The sequence below is a fragment of the Prionailurus viverrinus genome, chromosome A2 (assembly GCF_022837055.1).
Source record: "Prionailurus viverrinus isolate Anna chromosome A2, UM_Priviv_1.0, whole genome shotgun sequence".
NCBI classification, from domain to species: domain Eukaryota; kingdom Metazoa; phylum Chordata; class Mammalia; order Carnivora; family Felidae; genus Prionailurus; species Prionailurus viverrinus.
Genome location: NC_062562.1, coordinates 164,713,758 through 164,735,376, shown reverse-complemented (window position 1 = coordinate 164,735,376; position 21,619 = coordinate 164,713,758). Strand labels below are relative to the sequence as shown.

At 40.0% G+C, this 21,619-nt stretch overlaps 1 protein-coding gene and 1 pseudogene across 27 annotated transcripts in view; one reads left to right on the top strand and one right to left on the bottom strand.

Annotated features, from left to right (window-relative positions):
- The window catches only part of KMT2C (lysine methyltransferase 2C), a 288,674-nt gene that overhangs the window by 91,765 nt on the left and 175,290 nt on the right, over positions 1-21,619 (top strand). The window lies entirely within an intron of this gene.
- Positions 19,629-19,760, bottom strand: LOC125161429 (uncharacterized; annotated as a pseudogene).

Genomic DNA, 21,619 nt, shown 5'->3' with positions numbered 1-21,619 from the left:
GGACTGCGAGATCGTGACCTGGCTGAAGTCGGACGCTTAACCGACTGCGCCACCCAGGCACCCCTGTTTTTTTGGGTATTGAGTTTGCTAAGTTCTTTTTGGATTTTGGATACTAACCCTTTATCTGATATGTCATTTGCAAATATCTTCCCCCCATTGTGTTGGTTGCCTTTTAGTTTTGCTGATTGTTTCCTTCACTGTGCAGAAGCTTTTTATTTTGATGAGGTCCCAGTAGTTTATTTGAGACATGATATTTAATCTTGATATTTGAACAAGCCTGGTAGATCTGGAAGCAAAGCTTACTGCTGAAAACCCTGAGAAGTTATTGTTGGTTTTGTTTTGCCTTTACTATTACCTCCCAACTCCTTTGTGCTGTCTCTTTAAAGTCACATCTCATCCCCTTCTTTCAAACCCTGGCATCTGCTGATTTGTTCTCTTTCATTATAATTTTGTCTCCGAGAACGCCTTATAAATGAAATCAGGGTGCCTGGCTGGCTCAGTTGGTGGATTACGCAACTCTTGGTCTTGAGATTGTGGGTTTAAGCCCCATTTTGGATGTAGAGATTGCTTTAAAAAAAATCTTTAAAAAATTCTAGATGAAATCATACAAAATGTAATCTTCTGACACTGGCTTCTTTCATTTAGTTTAATATCTCTGAGATTCATCCAGGTTGTTATTATATGTATCAATATAGATTGTTCTTTTTATTGCTGGGTGATAGTACTTTGTTTAGATGTACCACAATTTGTAATATAACCCACCTATTGAAAGATATTTGGACAGTTTACATTTTTGAGCTATCTGAAAAACTCTGAACAGTCATGTATAGGCTTTTGTCTAGAAATAAGTTTTGTAAGTGTTAGAACTTTATTCTACTAACTTTATTCTTTTTCAAAACTGTTGTAGCCATTTTTTCTTTCATCTTTCCACATATTAAAAAAATTTTTTTAAACAAATAATCCTGCTGGGATTTTAACTGAAATTGTGTTAAGCCTGTAGTCTTCCATTACATGAACTTGGCCGTGTCTCTCCATATGGGGTTTTTTGATTTATTTCATTGGCATTTTGTAAATTTCTTATATAGATTCTCTTTATGTTTTGTTCGAGTTATACTAATTATTTCATTTCTTGGGGAGCTATGGTAAATGATACATTAAAGAATGGTTTCCACTTGTAATTGCTAATATATAAAAATATGACTTATTTTTATATGGTTGCCTTGTATTCTGCAATCTTGCTGAATTTACTTATTTGTGTCAGGTTAGATTTAGGAATTTTTGTGGATATCCTTTCTAACTTATGGAGTAAATGTTTACTTAATTAGTTTTCATTAATTACTAATGAAAAAAAGTGATTAAAGCTGGTGTGTCTTTTAACATGATTTATAGCGTTCCCTAGGTTTGAATACTAGTTATTTTTATTATTTCTTTTTCTTCTTTTTAATGGTTTCAGGAGTAGAATTTAGTGATTTATCGCTTACCTATGACACACAGTGCTCATCCCAACATGTGTGCTCCTTAATATCCATCACCCATTTAGCCCATACCCCCTCCTAATACCCCTCCAGCAACACACAGTTTGTTCTTTGTATTTAAGAATCTCTTATAGATTGCTATATGGGCTATATATTTGGCCCATACCCCCTCCTAATACCCCTCCAGCAACACACAGTTTGTTCTTTGTATTTAAGACTCTCTTATAGATTGCCTCCTTCTCTGCTTTTATCTTATTTTTCCTTCCCTTTCCCTATGAGTGAAGTCATGATACTGTCTTTCTCTGACTAATTTCGCTTAGCATCATACATTCTAGTTCCATCCACATTGTTGCAAATGGCAAGATTCCATTCTTTTTCATCATGGAGTAATATTCCGTTGTATATTTATACCACATCTTTGTAATCCATTCATCAGTCAATAGACATTTGAGCTATTTCTATACTTTGGCTATTGTTGATAGCACTGCTATAAACATTGGGGTGCATGTGCCCCTTCGAAATAGCACTCCTATATCCTTTGGATAAATGCCTAGTAGTGCAATTGCTGGGTCTTGAGATAGTTCTATTTTTAATTTTTTGAGAAACCTTCATACTGTTCTCCAGAGTAACTGCACCAGTTTCATTCCCACCAACAGTGCAAAAGGGTTCCCCTTTCTCCACATCCTTGCCAACATCTGTTGTTTTCTTAGTTGTTAATTTTAGCCATTCTTACAGGTGTGAGGTGGTATCTCATTGTGGTGTTGATTTGTATTTCCCTGATGATGAGCGATGTCGAGCATCTTTTCATGTGTTAGCCATCTAGATGTCTTCTTTGGATAAGTTCTGTTCATGTCTTTTGCCCATTTCTTCACTGGATTGTTTTATGGGTGTTGAGATTGATAAGTTCTTTATAGATTTTGGAGACTAACCCTTTATCTGATAGGTCATTTGCCAATATCTTCTCTCATTCAGTCAGTTGCCTTTTCATTTTGTTGATTGTTTCCTTCACTGTGCAGGAGCTTTTTATCTTGATGAGGTTCCAGCAGTCCATTTTTGCTTTTGTTTCCCTTGTCTCCAGTGATATGTCTTGAAAGAAGTTGCTGCAGCAGAGGTCAAAGAGGTTGTTGCCTGTCTTCTTCTCTAGGATTTTGGTGGTTTCCTGTCTTACATTTAAGTCTTTAATCCATTTTGAATTCGTTTTTGTGTATGGTGTAAGAAAGTGGTCCAGGTTCATTCTTCTGCATGTTGCTGTCAAGTTTTCTCAACCCCATTTGCTGAAGAGACTGTCTTTTTCCCATTGGATTTTCTTTCTTGTGCTGTTGAAGATTAGTTGATATAATTGTGAATTTATTTCTGGGCCTTCTATTCTTTTCCATTGATCTATGTGTCTGTTTTTGTGCCAGTACCATATTATCTTGATGACTACAGCTTTGTAATAGAACTTGAAGTCCAGAATTGTGTGCCTCTGGCTTTGCTTTTCTTTTTCTTCTTTTTTTTTTTTTTAAATTTTTTTTTTTTTTTTAATGTTTATTTATTTTTGAGACAGAGACAGAGCATGAACGGGGAGGGTCAGAGAGAGAGGGAGACACAGAATCGGAAACAGGCTCCAGGCTCCGAGCCATCAGCCCAGAGCCTGACGCGGGGCTCGAACTCACGGACCGCGAGATCGTGACCTGGCTGATGTCGGACGCTTAACCGACTGCGCCACCCAGGCGCCCCTGCTTTTCTTTTTCAACATTACTTTGGCTATTCGAGGTCTTTTCTGGTTGATACAAATTTCAAGGTTCTATTTATTTTTGGGACAGAGAGAGACAGAGCATGAACGGGGGAGGGGCAGAGAGAGAGGGAGACACAGAATCGGAAACAGGCTCCAGGCTCTGAGCCATCAGCCCAGAGCCTGACACGGGGCTCGAACTCACGGACCACGAGATCGTGACCTGGCTGAAGTCGGTCACTTAACCGACTGCGCCACCCAGGCGCCCCATGGTTGATACAAATTTTAGAATTGTTTGTTCTAGCTCTGTGAAGAATGTTGGTGTTATTTTGATAGGGATTGCATTGAATGTGTAAATTGCTTTGGGTAGTATACACATTTTAATGATATCTGTTCCAATCCATGAGCATGGAATGTTTTTCTGTTTTTTTGTGTGTGTCTTCTTTAATTTCTTTCATAAGCTGTCTATAGTTTTCAGCATATAGATCTTTTACCTCTTTGGTTAGGTTTATTCCTAGGTATTTTATGATTTTTGGTGCAATCGTATGTGGAATTGATTCCTTGATTTCTCTTTCTGCTCCTTCATCATTGGTGTATAGAAATGCAACTGATTTTTGTACATTATTTTTTATCCTGTGGCTGCTGAATTCATGGATCATTTCTAACTTTTGGTGGAGTCTTTTGGGTTTTCCATACAGAGTATCATGTTGTCTGTGAAGAGTGAAAGTTTGATTTCTTCCTTGCCAATTTGGATGCCTTTTATTTCTTTTTGTTGTCAGACTGCTTAGGCTAGGACTTACTGTCTTGAACAACAGTGGTGAGAGTGGACATCCCTGTCATGTTCCTGACCTTGGGGGAGAACGTTCTCAGTTTTTCCCCCATTGAGTATGATACTAGCTGTGCGTCTTTTTTTGTATATAGCCTGAATGATGTTGAGACATGTTCCTTCTATACCTACCTTCTTGAGGTTTTTTATCCAGAATGAATGCTGTATTTTGTCAAATGCTTTTTCTGCATCCTTTGAGAGATGGATGCAGATTTCTTTTATTAAAAGAAAGATGTATCACGTCTTTTATTAATGTGATTTCTTTTATTAATGTGATGTCAACATTGATTGATTTATGGATATTGAACCACCCCTGCAGCTGATGAATAAATCCCACTTGATCATGGTGAATAATTCTTTTAATATATTGTTGAATTTAGTTTGCTAGTATCTTGTTGAGAATTTTTGCATCGATGTCCATCATGGAAATTGGTCTGTAATTCTCCTTTTTAGTGGGGTCTTTGTCTGGTTTTGAAATCAAGGCAATGCTGACCTCATAGGATGAGTTTGGAAGTTTTCCTTTCATTTCTATTTTTTGAATTGCTATGAAGGAATAGGTATTAATTCTTTAAATGTCTGGTAGAATTCCCCCTGGGAATCTATACAGCCCTGGACTCTTGTTTGTTGGGAGATTTTTGATCACCGATTCAATTTCTTTACTGGTGATGGGTCTGTTCAAATTGTCTTTTTCTTCCTGTTTCAGTTTTGGCAGTTTGTGAGTTTCTAGGAATTTCTCCATTTCTTTCAGATTGCCCAGTTTGTTGGCACATAGTTTTTCATTGTATTCTCTTACAATTGTTTGTATTTCTGTGGTGTTGCTTGTGATCTCTCCTCTTTCATATGTGATTATTTGGGTCATTTCCTTTTTCTTTTTGATAGATCTGCCTGGGGTTTATCAATATTGTTAATCATTTCAAAGAACCAGCTCCTAGTTTCATTGATCTGTTCTACTGTTTGTTTGTTTTTATTTCATTATCATTGATTTCTGCTGTAATCTTTATTATTTCCCTTCTTCTGATGGTTTTGGGCTATATTTGCTGTTCTTTTTCCAGCTCTTTTAGGTATAAGGTTAGCTTGTGTATTTGAGACATTTCTTCCTTCTTTGGGAAGGCCTGGATTACTATATACTTCCCTCCTATGACCACCTTTGCTCCATCTCACAAGTTTTGGACCTTCATGTTTTCATTGTCCTTGGCTTCCATGTACTTTTTAATTTTGTCTTTAACTGCTTGTTTAAGTCATTCATTCTTCAGTTGAATGTTCTTTGATCTCCAAGTATTTGTGGTTTTTCCAGGTTTTTTTGTTTGTGGTTGATTGCATGTTTCTTTTTTTCTTTTTTTTTTTAATTTTTTTTTTCAACGTTTATTTTTGGGACAGAGAGAGACAGAGCATGAATGGGGGAGGGGCAGAGAGAGGGAGACACAGAATTGGAAACAGGCTCCAGGCTCTGAGCCATCAGCCCAGAGCCTGACGTGGGGCTCGAACTCACGGACCGTGAGATCGTGACCTGGCTGAAGTCGGACTCTTAACCGACTGTGCCACCCAGGCGCCCCCCCCTTTTTTTTTAAAATTTTTTTTTTCCAACGTTAGATTGCATGTTTCTTAGTGTTGTGGTCTGAAAATATACATGGTATAATATCGATTTATTTGTGTTGAGGGCTCATTTGTGACTCAATACGTGGTCTATTCTGGGAAATGTTCTGTGTGCACTTGAGAAGAATGTGTATTCTGCTGCTTTAGGATGAAATATTCTGAATATAAGTGTTAAGTCCATCCAGTCCAGTATGTCATTCAAAGCCATTGTATCCTTGTTGATTTCCTACTTAGATGATCTATCCATTCTGTAAGTAGGGTTTTAAAGTCCCCTACCATTATGGTATTATTATCAATTTCCTTTTTCATGTTTGTGAATAATTGATTTATCTATTTGGGTGCCTCCATGTTGACAGCATAAATATTTACAAACGTTAGATCTTCTTGGTGGATAGACCGTGTAGTTATAATATAATGCTCTTCTTCATTTCTTGTTACAGTCTTTGTTTTAAAATCTTGTTTGTCTGATGTAAGTATGGCTATTCGGACTTTCTTTTGACATCCATTAGCATGATAGATCTGCATCCCCTTAATTTCAATCTGCAGGTGTCTTTAGGTCTAAAATGAGTCTCTTATAGGTAGCATATAGATGTATCTTGTTTTTTTATCCATTCTAATACCCTGTGTCTTTTGATTGGAACATTTAGTCCATTTACACTCAGAGTGATTATTGAAAGATAGGAGTTTAGTGCCATTGTGTTGCCTGTAGAGTTGGTGTTTCTGGTGATGGTCTCTGGTCCTTCCTAGTCTTTATTGCTTTTGGTCATTTTTTTTTTTTTTTGTCTTCAAAGAGTCCCACTTAAAATTTCTTGTGGGTCTGGTTTAGTGGTCATGAACTCCTTTAGTTTTTGTTTGTGTGGGAACCTCTTTATCTCTCCTTCTATTCTGAATGACAGCCTTGCTGGATAACGAATTCTTGGCTGCATATTTTTCTGATTCAGCACGTTGAAAATATCCTGCTACAGCTTCTGGCCTGCCAAGTTTCTGTGGACAGATCTGCTTTGAGCCTGATCTTTCTTCTCTTATAGGTAAAGGACTTTTTTCACTTGCTGCTTTCATAATTCTTTCTTTCTCTTTGTATTTTGTGAATTTGACTATGATATGCCTTAGTGATATTTGGTTTTTGTTGAGCCCAATGGGAGTTTTCTGTGCTTCTTGGATTTTGATGTCTGTGTCCTTCCCCTGATCAGGAAAGTTTTCAGCTATAATTTGCTCACATAAACCTTTTGCCCCTTTTTCTCTTTGTTCATCTTCTGGGACTCCTGTGATAGAAATGTTATTTCTCTTTAATAAGTTACTATCTCCTTTAAATCTTGCATCATGATCTTTTTGCCTTTCTTTCCCTTTTTTTTCCTGCTTCATTATTTTCCGTAATTTTAGTTCCTCTATTAGTGATTTGCTATTCTGCTTTGTCCATCCTTGTCATTGTGGCATCCATTTGAGATTGTATCTCAGTTATAGCATTTTTAATTTTAGCCTGGTTAGATTTTAGTTCTTTTATCTCTGCAGAAAGGGATTTTCTGGTGTCTTCTATGCTTCTTTCAACCCCACTTAGTATTTTTATAATCATGGTTTTAAAGGTTCAGACATCTTACTTATCTGTGTTAAGTCCATGGCTGTCATTTCTTCCTGTTCTTTCTTTTGTGGTGAATTTATCCCTCTTGTCATTTTGGAGGGAGAAAGAAAATTAAAGAAATAAAAAAATGTTTAAATTAAAAATAAAACAATTAAATAAAAGAAGCTAGATCCTAGGTGTGTTTTGGTGTACTTGATAGAAAAGAGAAAAAAGAGAAAGGAAAAAAATTAAATTTAAAATTAAAAAAAAAATTTATATAATAAGAATAAAAAAATAAAAAAATAGTTCTTTCTGTATCCCAGAAAGAGAAAGAAAAGACAGAAAAAGGAAAACAACATAAACAAATGTAGAAGCAAAGAAAACGAAGAAACGAACAAACAAACAGAATGAAACCCGAAAGAAGTTATATTTAATTTCCCCTAGAACTGAAATTTTGTAGCACAATATAGTCCATAGGCTAAGCCTGTGGAAGGGATTTGTGCTGGTCTTCTAGGCGATGTGCTTGGAGGGCTCAGGTGGGTGGGGCTTGGTGTAATAAATAGTTCCTTCTCCATTTGGTGGCTGCTTAACCCACTGTGGTGGATCCGTGTATGTGCGTGTGTATATGCGTGTGTGCATCCTTGTGCTTGAGGTGAAAATGGCTTCGCCCAGCTCAGTAGTTTTTGGCATGGGAATTTGTGCCTTCACACATCCTCCTTTGTGTGAAGCAGTCCTCCTTTGCCTCATGATTCATTCTGTTCCCTGCCTTTACCCTGTCTGTCTCTAAGCTGACTGCCTGCCAGCTGGCCCTTCCCTCCAGTGTTTTATCTCAGATGGGACTTTCTTTTTTTTTTTTTTTTTTTTTTAAATTTTTTTTTCAACGTTTATTTATTTTGGGGACATAAGAGACAGAGCATGAACGGGGGAGGGGCAGAGAGAGAGGGAGACACAGCATCGGAAACAGGCTCCAGGCTCTGAGCCATCAGCCCAGAGCCCGACGTGGGGCTCGAACTCACGGACCGCGAGATCGTGACCTGGCTGAAGTCGGACGCTTAACCGACTGCGCCACCCAGGCGCCCCTCAGATGGGACTTTCAAAACCCCATACTTCAGAGACAACCCTCCCGCTTGGACCCACACTCAGGAGGGTCTCGCAGGTCCTGCAGGAGAGTCTCGCAGAACAGTTTCCAGGTGTTGACTTGTCCCAGATGACGTTTGAGCAGTTGTGTAGCGGCAGATGCTCAGAGTTGATGGCAGATCACAACACAGCCCTAGACAGGTTTTGCTGCAGTCTGGCCTCTTTGTTCCAGTATCAGTAAACGTGGCTGCTCTCCAGGGTTCGCCAGGGACTTTTGCCCATGGGGAAGCCATAAAGCCTCTACCTAATGCACTCTAAGCAGGGGAACCGCTTCTCCCTGTGGCACACAGACCCCTCAGACCCTGCTGCCTGCTCCTGGGGATTTTCCCTGCTTCCTCACTGGAACACCACCGGGCCCTGAGCCCCAGAACTTCATACTGCACCCCACTGTTTATAGAATCCTGGTGGTACTGAAACCCTCTCCTTTCTCCCTGGCAGTGGTTTAGGGGGAACAGATTTCTTGTCTAGTCCCCTGCAAATGTTTTCACTCTTTCTCTGTTCTCTCCAGCTACTTTCCAGGGGAGTGCTTTTCTTGTGTGGTCCTGAGGCGCCACACACTCCCCGTTTCTCTTTCTCTCTTTGTCCTCTCTGGGCGAAAATGGCTTCCTACCCTCCACGCCTACATGGGTTTTCTGCCCCCATTACACCTCTTTGCATTGCTTACCTCCCAAGTTCTCTGGTTCAAATTATGCAGATTGTTGCATTAATCCTCAGATCAATTTCCTAGGTGTTCAAAAATGGTTAGATGCAGATCTAGCTGCGTTTAGGGAGGAGACAGGCTCAGGGCCCCCATACCACTCTCCCATCTTGACTCCGTCTCTTATTCCTTATTTTCTAAATTGTTTTCAATTGTAGTTTGGATCTTTTCTTTGACTTGTGAGGTGTCCGAGAACGCATATAAAATTTCCAGTATCTGTGTAGGTTTTCTCCTTATTTTTGTTACGAGTTTTAAATTTTCTTATGTTATGTTGGTTTTATACACTTTGTACATTTTGGAATTTGAGATTTCTTGAAATCTTCATTGGTTTTGGAAAATTCTGAGCTGATATATATTCTAGTACTGCTTTTGCCACATTTTTCTTTATTCTAATTAAATGTTTATTCGACTGTGTCACTATATTTGTTGTCATTTATTGTCTTTTTTTTTTTGTATTTTTTTTAATGCACTTGTTCCTCTGTTCTTTATTTTAGACAGATCATTCTAAACAGATGTTCCAGTTTACATGTCCCCTTTTGACATGGTCTAATCTGCTGGTAAACATTTGAACCGAGTCCATTTATTATTTTAAAATCTCTTAACATCTTTCATATTTGCAGCATCACTTTTTATGGTAGAACCATTCCTGAGAATTTTAATGCCTGGGCTTATTATCTTCAGCATAGTAAATACAGTTGGCTTAGAGTTTTTGTTTGATTATTTCAGTGTCTGGAGCCTCTGTTTCCATTGTTTCTGCTCACTCTTGTTCTTGCTGCCTTGTCTCCTCACATAGCTGATTATATGTGCTTGTATACCAGACAGTGTATTCGACAGATTATATATAGAAGAAAATTGTGGGTTGGTTTTTTGTTGTTGTTTTGCTTTGTTCTGTTTTCTTTTACACAGATGGTTTTTCTCTGATTTTTTCCCCCAGGTACTTTAATGGCACTAGTAATCTGGGACGCCTCAGTTGGATTTCATGGGTGTATTTTCTGTTCCGAGCATGTGACTCAGCTTGTAGCAATCCTTGCAAGTATTGGTTTATTTCTGGTTCACTCTTAGTCTTTAACATCCAGCCTTCTGGGGCTCCTGCCATCCTCGAACCCTCATTCCCTGATGGTTGTAGACTTCTAGGACCATGCCCAAGTCTGTGGTTAAGTCAGAAGTGCAGTCTCTCGGTTGCCTCTTTCTGAGGGCCGACTGGCCCGTGGGAAATGCAGCCTGGTGTGTGAGGCCCACCTTCCTCACTGCTTCTCTCCAGGAGCTTCATCTGGCAATTCCTCACTGCCTTGTTCATGTTTGTTGTTGTTGCTTTTAAGACTTGTTTGTTTTTAAGGTATTTCTGTCAACTTTCTTATTTGTCTTTAGTGGTTGGCTTGTTTCAAATTACCTAGTCTCCTGTTAGAGGAAATAGATTCTCTGGGAGTTTTCTTTGAATCCTAATATGTGGCTTATGTAAATTTTTCTGGGCACTGAATAGAATGTATAGTCCCTTTTGTCCTCTTGCATCGTATATGAAACTTGATATCCATTTATTATATTTGGTCAGCTAAGATATTGTTATTAAAATAATAGAATTCAAAGGACAAGAAAGGAGGAAATCTATGGGTCAACATACTGTCATGCTCAGAGGTGACATGGGTTTAAGGTGACCCTATTCAGGCTTATTCTACTCATCAAGTCCTGGTTCATTGCATCTCTCTGCCTTTTTCTTTCCTTTCCATCCTTCTTTCTTTGGTCTTTTTGTTTTTTTCTTTTCTTTCTTTTTTTGATTTAGCTTCATTCTGTGGCTAGCCTCTCTTGATAGAAGATGGCTACATGCCGTCTTGAGTGCCACGTTATTTCTCATCCATATCAAAGCAGAGGGAGCATGCATGTGTATCAGCTAAACAGAATTCTAGGACCGGTCTAGATCATATGTCTGTCTCTAACTACATAGGTTACACTTATAGGTCATGTTGTGGAAACCCTCCATCTGTTTCTTAACCTTTTATCTGCTTCTCCTGTGAAGGGCTGCAACTGACTGGTGGGCAGCTCATTCTTTTCTGCTGCTTTGATCTGCAGATTAAGTGCACAGGTTTGATCCTGCCTTTGTTTGGAGAATGTTCTCCTCCACAGAATCTTTGAATATATTTTCCATTTCGTTTTCTTTGTCAAGCAGTAGTAAGTATGCACATTGTATGTGTTACTCATCTTCCTTCATCACTTCTTCTGTTTGTAGATTTTTCTGAGGTTGGTCCTCCACATGCTAACACAGTTTTCAGAGTTGTTGCTTTACGTACGCCCTCTTGTTTGCAGTTGTGCAGTTATTTTGTTTTCTTTAATTTCTTCACTTCAACTCATACTAACCACACTGAGAAGTGGTTAGCAGATTCAGCTCTGGAGTCAGACTGCCTGTGTTGGAATCCAGGCTCCTCCTCTAATTGTATTCCTTTTTCTTTTTCTTTTTTTTTTTTTTTTTTAATTTTATTCTTAAGTAATCTCTACACCCAATCTGGGGTTCGAACTCACAACCCTGAGATCAAGAGTCACATGCTGTACCAACTAAGCCAGCTCCATGCGCCCCCCCCCCCCCATTGTATTCTTGAGCAAAGTTCCTTAATCTCTTATCTTGCTTTCTTATCTGTAAAATGGAAATGTTGATAGTAGCTGCTGTTGGGAGATATTCCTCCATGGGTCTCTTGCACTTGACATATCTTGTTGTGTGTGCCAAGAATGTAGGCCTTGACTGTTCCTTATCCGGGCCATTTCTCAGGGTTTGTGCTAAAGGCACCTAGCCTTGTAGAATGAGTCATTGTCCTCCCTCAGGGACAGAGTGGGCATGTTTAATGCTTACTATAAAAGCAGTGGGTTCCCCACACTCTTTGTTCCTTCCTTGTAACGCAGTTCACTGTGAGCACAGGCATTCATTTGGGCCCATGGTGTGGCCTCCATAAGATGTAGGGGCCAAAAGGGAACTGACAGCGGTATCCTCCTGCTTGTGCTGCTTGCTGTGCATTGAGTAATAAAGTCCTTTGGTCTTTCATTTTTTAGAGAGACCATGGGAGGGGCAGAGAGAGAGAGGGTGGGAGAGAATCCCAAGCAGGCTCCACACTGTCAGTACAGAGCCTGATGGGGGGGGCTTGAGCTCACAAACCATGAGATCATGACTTGAGCTGAAACCAGGAGTTGGATGCTCAACCGACTGAGCCACCCAGGCACCCCAAAGTCCTTTGTCTTTGATCCAGGACTGTATCTTCTGCTAGCATCTATGAAACAGTAACAGACCAACTTAGTAGCTTGTGTAAAATCCCAGGCTTAGAAGCTATCTTCATATGATAATTGTAATGCTTCAGTAAGTTAACACATGTTACTCACTTACACCATCGCCTAGGATATGGTAAGCATTTATTGAACATTAACTGTCAAGATATTTCTTTAAGTATTCTTTTTGTATTATCTGCATTGAATTTTTACGCCAAATAAAGACTCAGAAGATTAAGATTGCTGTACACAACTATTATATGGTGAAGATGTATCTTTAACTTGTTGGTTTTTAGTTTCTTGTATTAATTGCAAACAATTAATAACCATTAAGAACACACTTTTAGGGGCCCCTGGGTAGCTCAGTCAGTTAAGCTTTCGACTCTTGGTTTTGGCTCAGGTCGTGATCTCATGGCTGTGTGGGTTCGAGCCCTGCATTGGGCTCTACGCTGGCAGCCTGGAGCCCGCTTGGGATTCTCTTTCTCCTCCTCTCTCTGTTCCTCCCGTACTTGTGCTGTCTCAGTCTCTCTCAAAATAAGTAAATAAACTTAAAAAAAAAAACCCACACACTTTAAAAAAATCATATAGAAAACTAAATGACATACTTTTAACAACTAAAATATCCAGAGAGCAGATAACTTTTAACAATTACTGTTTTAATTAATGTCACTGTGTTCTTTGGTTCTTGATAATTGTTGGACTCTTATTCTTAATCCTTTTGTGTTTGCATTTTAAAAAATCACATTAAAATGATAACAATAATGCATATTTGTGAAAATTTATAGAATTATGGATAAGTATAAAGAGACTAAGTTAGCTGTGAAAGTGTTAACTCCAAGAGAAAACCAGTATTTTACATTTTTGTGTATTTATTTTTGGTTGCTTATGTTTGAAATCTTTACCTGGCTCTATGACAGTAGTGACTATCTTCATGTTATTGATCAGTGTCAGTATTTTAAGTATTTTCGCGAATAAAGATGGGATGACTGTGTATAGTGCTGATTCTTCCACTTTACAACACATTTTGGATGTAGGGGATACACTAGGTTCAGTGAGATACAAACACAACGGAAAATGCAACTGTCAGAACGCAGGCTTATTTTGACCACTGCTGTTTCAAAAGACGGAAAGGGTGTGATTACACATTTTCTTAGCAGTGTTTTGTTCTGTAGTCTTAGTATAAGGGAAGCATGAATGGTGTCACCATTTTGTGGAGGTAAAGGAGGTTAGGAGAGAGAAATAATTTTTTTCTCTATTTAATGTTTGACTAAAGCATAAAAGAAGGCATATTATTTGGGTAACAGGTAGAAAATAGATGCTGGTGTTTGCTAACATAATTAGTAAATACTAGTCCATGTAAAATACTGTGTGTATTTTTCTCTGTGTTTTTTGTGATTCTTTATGTATATGTAGACAATGAGATTTGTCTGTTTCCTTGATATTGCATCATATATAATTAATCAGTTATTGGACGTCATCCAGATTTTGCTCCGAATGGTTTGTAAAACAGATACGATGCCTGTTTCTGTAGAGCACATCGTCTAGTGGAGTGCCATTGACCCCAGGCTCTTTTCCAAATACAGTTTTTAAATAAATAAAGTAAAATTTTTAAGGTTGTATAGATAAATGATTAGATTGAAATTTTATGAAAAGTGTAAAAGCCAAATTTGTAACTGTATAACGTGTTTTTAAAAGCTTTACACTTAAATTGTAACTTCTATTTAATAATTACTGTAATTTTCAAGTAATGATGAGGGTAAATGATATATCTGCAAACACTGAATGTGGTAAGAAGTTACCTGCTTTCTGTTGGTGACAGGGCCACAGGTACCGCTGTATCACTCTGCTCGAGCATATATTCAAAATGAAATGAGTTTTTAGTATTCTAAATTTCAATGATTAGTAAAATAAAAATGAATTTTCCCTCCCAACATCCTAGAACCCTAGATTAAATACAGTTTAAAAATTCATTCAAAGAGGGTGCTTTGAAAGAATGTGCTATGTATTGTTAAGGGAGGCCATAAGTAGACTCTGGAACTTTAATTTTTTTTTTTTTAAGACTCTGGAATATTTTTGACATCTTATAGTCTGTTATGCGGTTATGGTGGTGAGTTTACTGAATATAGTTTTAGGGTATATACAAAGAATTATTTAACCTTTGAAGGAAATAATTTCCTAATTGTCCAAAATAAAAACGTATTATTTCTACGACTTGGTTGTGAGGTAAATGCTATCTTGATAATTTTATCCAGCAGTGCTTGAAAAACAAAGAGAAAAACCGTATTTTCAGGTTTCGTTTCATATTCTTCATATTCCATGAAGGAATCTTCAAATGATTCCTTCCGTAACATGGTGCTAGTAAAATATTAACCTTTCTCCTTAAATTAATCTATCCAGGAAGCTCCGTACTCGGGGAGAGACTGTGCTGGGCAGTGGGTGTAGCAAGATGCCCTGCCCCGTGGAGTCCCCACAAGCCTCATTTTACACCCCACTTCTGCTCCCCATTAGATGTGTTGTCTCAGGCTGGCTTCACCGTCCGACTTTAGTTTCCTTATCTTTTAAATGAGGACAATATATCAGCTATTACTATTCTTTTTTAGAAGAGAAGAATTAAGTGAGAGAACTATTAGGCATACCTCTATTTGTCCTTTCAATTTTATTTATTTTTATTTTTTATTTTTAAATTTTTATATATTTTGAGAGAGAGAGAGATGGATAGACTCCCACGCAGGCTTTGTGCTGCCCGATGCGGGGCTCAAACCAATGAACTGTGAGATTGTGACCTGAGCCGAGATCTAGTCACTCAACTGACTGAGCTCCCCCGGGCGCCCCTGTCCTTTCAGTTTTTGCTGGGCTTTGAATGCCTTTTTGAAGCCTTCTAAGCTGTACTCCCCCCTTTTCCCTTGATTCTCGTTACACCTGTACATCCGTCCTGACAAGTATGCTGTCCTATTGTTATCTTCCACTAGCTACTGACTAGATCCATCCAGGATGGGAACCCTGCCTCTATTTTTATACAGGCTGCCATTTGAGTAGAAGGTGTGGTACACAGTAGTTACTCCAAATTTTGTTCGGTACAAATCATTATAAAGTCATGATTTATTGGGGCACCTGGGTGGGTCGGTCGCTTGAGCGCCTCACTCTTGTTTTGGTCTCAGGTCATGATCCCAGGGTTGTGGGATCAAGCTCAGTGTCAAGCTCTGCTCTGAGCATGGAGACTGCTTGAGATTCTGCCTCTCTCTGTCCGCCCCTCTCTCCCACACTATTTTGCTCTCACTCTCTCTAAAGTAAAATTAAAAAAATTAAAATAATGATTTGTTACCTCCTAGCACAGAACCAGGAGCTGATAATATTCTCTTAATCCTTATCACTTCCCACAGTATAATTTAATAATGTGTGATCTGACATCAAGAAGAGTTTGATATCTTAGTGGGTAATACCCAACTAGATGGGAAAGTAAATAGATAAAATGTAGTGTGTGAATGTAGATAATCAGAATAGCAACCACATACCTACATTTGCCATATACTTAAGGCGTTGGGCTGAATGTTTTACGCGTATTGTCTTTTCTAATCCTAAAGACAATTTTATACCAGGTGGTGTTAGCTATCTTTTAAATGATTAACAAACTGAAATTGAGCTGAGCTGACTTTCCAAGGTCACATTGCTTGGAAATGCAGATTCTGGACCATTTGACTCCAAGCCTTTGATTTTGACTAATACAGCAGACTAAAACAGCCTTTTGCTGTTCATTCACAAAAGCAACCATTTGGGGTTAAGTAAGAGTCATGGGAGGAATGGCATCGTGTAAGGGCAGGAGTTAGATCTAATTTGCCATTGTAACCCCGTAGATTTACACAGCTCTTAGGCAATGCCGTTGAATGAGACGCACAGGCTGTACATGTTCTCTTAGGAACTTCCTCACACCTGATTAGGTTCTTCAGTGTAGTTACCTCTGCACATGTGCCACCTAGTGGTTCAATAGGAAACACAGGTAAGGACCACGGATAAAATCCCCTGTCATCCCCGTGGTCACGGTGGACTTTTGTGGCTTTAAAGCATTTTCTGACCAAGCAGCGTTGCCTTTATTTTAGATCAAGTTCAAAATAAGGAGAAAGATACATGGAATATTTTATATCAAAGAAAAATAGAACACTGGAAGTTTTAATATGTAAAAAGCACTCCCATTTCATGGTTTTGGGCTGTTAGCCGTTTGAACGAAAAGAATGCTCTGAAATGCAAAAACTGCAAGCTGGCAGAGTAGCCGAGCCTGAGCCTGGGCCGTTTTATGGTTTAGACACAGGCACAGGGTGGTGTTGTAGAGTGCATTTTTAGTAGTGAACTGTGGATAACCAAGTACTGGCATCAGAACTATTCTATCAGTTGTCACTGAGTTTATAGTCATTTCACCAGACCATCTCTGGTTAGATATTTAGATGGCATCATTTTCTTTTTCTTTTCTTTCTTTCTTTTTTTTTTTTTTTAAAAAATTTTTTTTCAACATTTATTTATTTTTGGGACAGAGAGAGACAGAGCATGAACGGGGAAGGGGCAGAGAGAGAGGGAGACACAGAATCGGAAACAGGCTCCAGGCTCTGAGCCATCAGCCCAGAGCATGACGCGGGGCTCGAACTCACGGGCCGCGAGATCGTGACCTGGCTGAAGTCGTACGCTTAACCAACTGCGCCACCCAGGCGCCCCTTCTTTTTCTTTTCTTTAAAAAAATTTTTAAAAACATTTTTATTTATTTCTGAGAAACAGAGTGTGAGCTGGGGAGGGGCAGAGAGAGAGAGACAGACAGACAGATGACAGACAGAGACCAAGACCGAATCTGAAGCAGGCTCCAGCCTCGGAGCTGTCAGCACAGAGCCCGACGCGGGGCTCCAACTCACAGACTGCGGGATCATGACCTAAGCTGAAGTCGGACGCTTAACCGACTGAGCCACCCAGGCGCCCCTGGATGACATCATTTTCAACCAGAGCAATCTGTTTCACATTCTGCTGTGAAACTCTGGCAGTTTTTTTTTTGATCTTATTTTATCTATCTATCTATCTATCTATCTATCTATCTATCTATCTATCTATCTATCTCACATCCAAGTTAGCATATAGTGCAATAACGATTTCAGGAGTAGATTCCAGTGATCCATCCCCTACGTGTAACACCCAGTGCTCATTCCAACGAGTGTCCTCCTCAGTGCCCCTTGCCCGTTTAGCCACCCCCCACCCGTAACCCCTCTAGCAACTCTCAGTTTGTTTTCCATATTTAAGAGTCTCTTATGTTTTTGCCCCCCTCCCTGTTTTTATATTATTTTTGCTTCCCTTCCCCTATTTCATCTGTTTTGTATCTTAAATTCCACATAGGAGTGAAGTCATATGATATTTGTCTTTCTCTAATTTCACTTAGCACAATCCCCTCCAGTTCCATTCGCATAGTTGCAAATGGCAAGATTTCATTCTTTTTGATGGAAACTTTGGCAACTTTTCGAAGGCTCGGGCCAGGAGAAGAGAGAGACATAAACATTAGTTTAATTGTCCTGCCTTGACTTTGACAGATAGTAAGATCTAATTTATCCTGCTAAATGAAGAGTTTTATGTGTCATTTCACATATTTAGGGAAACTTTTTTCAGTTTCTATTTTGTGGCTGGCTCTGGCCCCCCAGATAGTGGTCATGAGATTCCTCTTTATTTCTCCTTATTCCTTTGAAGACAAATGACCAGAACAACAAAGTCCAAACCAAAAATCCATCAATCCCTACTGTGCCTTCAGCAGATCCAGGGTAGGATCCTGGGCCGACTCAGTGGCAGTAAGAGCTGGAAGCAGAAGGAGAATAGCATGAACTCCTGAAGCCTGCCTTACTGTTCCCTTCTTTGTGGGTCAGGCCCGTTCCAGATCCCACTTAAAACAAACAAACCAAGCCAAACAAGAAGCACAAACTCCCTGTAGTCTGAGTCTGTTTTTTCCCCTCTGAAATGCAGGGAGCCTAGTTTCTAAGGACTGCGTACCTGAAAACCTGCGAACCTACCATTGACATTCGTGTTTAACCCTGCCACCTCCTTCTGGTCTAATTTGAGAACGAGAGGGAGACAGGGAGACAGACACACGTGGAGAGACAGTCTGCCTACTGGTTTCCTCTTAGTTATAAGCAAAAAGAGCTGCTAAACATGTTAAAAGTGTTGTGCATTTTCCTTGTGAAGGAGATGAAAATAAGGAAATAGTTGGGATCGTGCTACAGTTTGGAGAAAAATTTCGACGAGAGGCTGTAAGTGGTAGATAGCAGCACACACCGGAGAGCAGACAGGCTGCACCCCGTCGGATGGAGTTCAGTTTGGGGGTGGAGGCTCAACAGAGTGGGCTCTGAGGAGAAGAATGCTGCCAGGAGATGTAATGGTGCATGACCCTGGCCCGTGTGGCTTATGATTCGTGACCTTTTGAGGTACTCTTATTCTCCTTATCTTGACTCTTACCCTTGCCTAGGAAGGGGGATGGTGCAAAAAGAGCATGTCCACATGTGCTCAGGGCATCTCTGGGTGGAAAGGAAATGCTTCCTCAAAGGCATTTTAAATATGGTCATTTTATAGTGCTTTGAATATAATAGAGGGAATCCATGTGTCTGGTAGAATCGTATTACTTCCTCTTTTCGGTCATAAAAGCGGCAGAGGACAGGCAACGCAAAATAACTTTTGGATCTTTCCAGATGCCTCCCCTAGGGCTTTAGGCTCTGGAGGCACCGATCTGCTCTCCAACGTATTGCGGATCACAGATCTACCAAATACGGCATGAAAAGGGTCAGGTGATTTCCAGACTCCAGTATCACTTCTCATTGCCTGATCACCAACCCACATTTGAAGTGTTTGCTTTGGCAGTTCCCCACTCCTTTTACTGGCTTCTGTGTTAATTGGGGCTTGGGTTAAAGTGCTATAACACAGGCCTCAAACATGTGCTCAGGGCATCTCAGTGGTGTAAATAAAACACATTAATTTTTCTTTCATGTAGAATTTCTGAAAGTGAGAGGTTCAGGCTGATGGGTCATCTTTGCTCCCTGTGGTTGTTTCTGGACCCACGTTCCTTTCATCTTGTTTCTCTGCCCTTCACGAGAATGTTGTTCTCATCTGCAACATTGCATCTGGGTTGCTGATGTGTCTGTGTTCCTGTTTCCCACAGGAAAGAGGGAGCATCATTTAGTCCAGGGCAAATCCCTTCCTGTTAGGGGACATAGAGGATGCATGGGGACTTTTGGTCATCCTCTGCTGGTGATAACTTGCCGTGATTAGCTACCAAGAAGGTTGAGAAATAAAGTCAGTAGCTAAGAAGTTAGTGCCATACTGCAATTTGCATGTAAAAGAGAGTATGGGTTTTATCCTCTGTCCATGCCTGGTGCACCGGTGAAGTTCTTTACATTACATATTCTGGTTGAATACCTATCGGTGTATACAAATCACATGTATTTTCTTTTAATTAGCAATAATCGCGCCTCGGATAAACCTCATTGGCTACGATACTGCCACTGCGCAAAGCTACATGTATTTTCTTTTAATCTCTGATGTCCTTTTTCATTTTGTTCATGGTGTCTTTTGTCATAAAGAAATTTAATATGTTAGTAAAGTTTGCAAATCTTTTTATCATCCTTTGCTGTAAATATATTTTATATTTGTAGATTTGATTCTAGGCACTCTGTGTCAGTTTTGTGGCTGGGGGTAGATCAGATAGGCAATCTGATTGATAGGCCCACAAGCACTTGGTTTATGGCTAACTGTTCTATTTCGGGTTTACGAAAGAATGCTATTTTATTTTTATTTTTACTTATTTTAAAGATTTTATTTTTAAGTAATTTAATTGAGCCCAGTGTAGGACTCGAACTCACAACCCTGAGATCAAGAGTTGCACACTCCACCGACTAAGCCGGCCAGACCCTCCAGAACAATGCTGTTTTAAATAGGAGAACCCAGACTGCCTGGTCGATGCTTTATTTCATCATTCATTTTATGATTTGACAAGGCTTACGATTATTTGTAGTTTTTGTAACTGAACAATTAATAGTTCTCAAAATTAATTGTCAAAATACTTACCTCAAATTCGTTATGAATTTAGAAGATTTTGATAGTCACAGAGGAAAGTCAGACTGAAGAGATACGAGATCAGATGTGGTGTGGAATTTAGTGTTGAAGCTGCTAGAAATGTCGAGAGTGCAGTTAAAGTAAGGTCTGCAACTCAGGGGAGGGGCCGGGGCCACAGATGGCAGTTGAAGACCATGAAGTCCGGAGGAGACTGAAAACCTGGATAACAATTAAGTTCTTCAAGAAGAGAGAGCACATAAAAGACATCCCGGGGGCTGTTTCCACACTTAGAGGTCTGAAAGAAAACAGCTGAAGAGACAGATACTAGGTCATTTAATTTTCCTTCGCCACCTCGTGAGATATATGGTCGTGTTGTCGGTCTGCAGACTTCGAGAGGGGGCTCCATGAATTGTACAGATGGGAGCTGGTAGAGCTGGTACTCGAGAGCCAGTCTTTACGCCTCTGACGCCTGGAGTAACCGTTACACCTCCCGCTTAGAAAAGGGGAAGGAACACTTCCCTGAGGAGGAGGCTGTCCTTAGTGCCAGATGAGTTTCCACAGAGTTTGAAGGTTTGCGGGTAGCCCCTGGACTGTTAGTTCCGTTGCTGGCAGTGGCGGTGGAGAGAACAGCACTGCGGTGGGAGGCTGTCCGTTAGAGAAGGTGCAGTCCCTCCAAAGTCCCATTTCATGAATTTTACTGGGAAGAGAAAGCAGAGACGGAGAAGAGAAGCTTGAAGGACTGTAAGTGCGTTTTGTTTGTTTCTTTTGTTTGGAGTCGTGGTGGGGAAAGGTCTCAGTAAATTTCGAGTTAGAAAAGAAGGACCGACTGGAGCGTGGAGGTGCGTCTGGAGCGCCGGTGGAAGGGCAGTTCCTGGGAATGTCCAGTGATGCGGTCTAAGAGAGGGGGTGGGTCACTTTATTCAGAGAGAAGCATGATACTAGAGGCCGTGGTATTTGGTCGGTTGCCTCCTGATATGATAGAGCATGTGTGAGGTGTCTGGGGTTGGAGTCTTGAGGATAAATGAAAAAGGCAATGGAGTCCAGATGTGCTCTGAATTTCAATTATTTACTTTAATTTTTTTTTTAACATTTTCATTTATTTTTGAGAGAGAGAGGGAGAGAGAGAGAAAGAGTGCAAGTGGAGGAAGGGCAGAGAAGGGAGACACAAAATCCGAAGCAGGTTCCGGGCTCTGAGCTGTCCGCACAGAGCCTGATGCGGGGCTCGCACCCACAGACCATGGGATCGTGACCTGCGCCGAAGTTGGAAGTTGGATGCTTAACCAACTGAGCCACCCAGGCACTGTTTAAGCATTTACTTTTA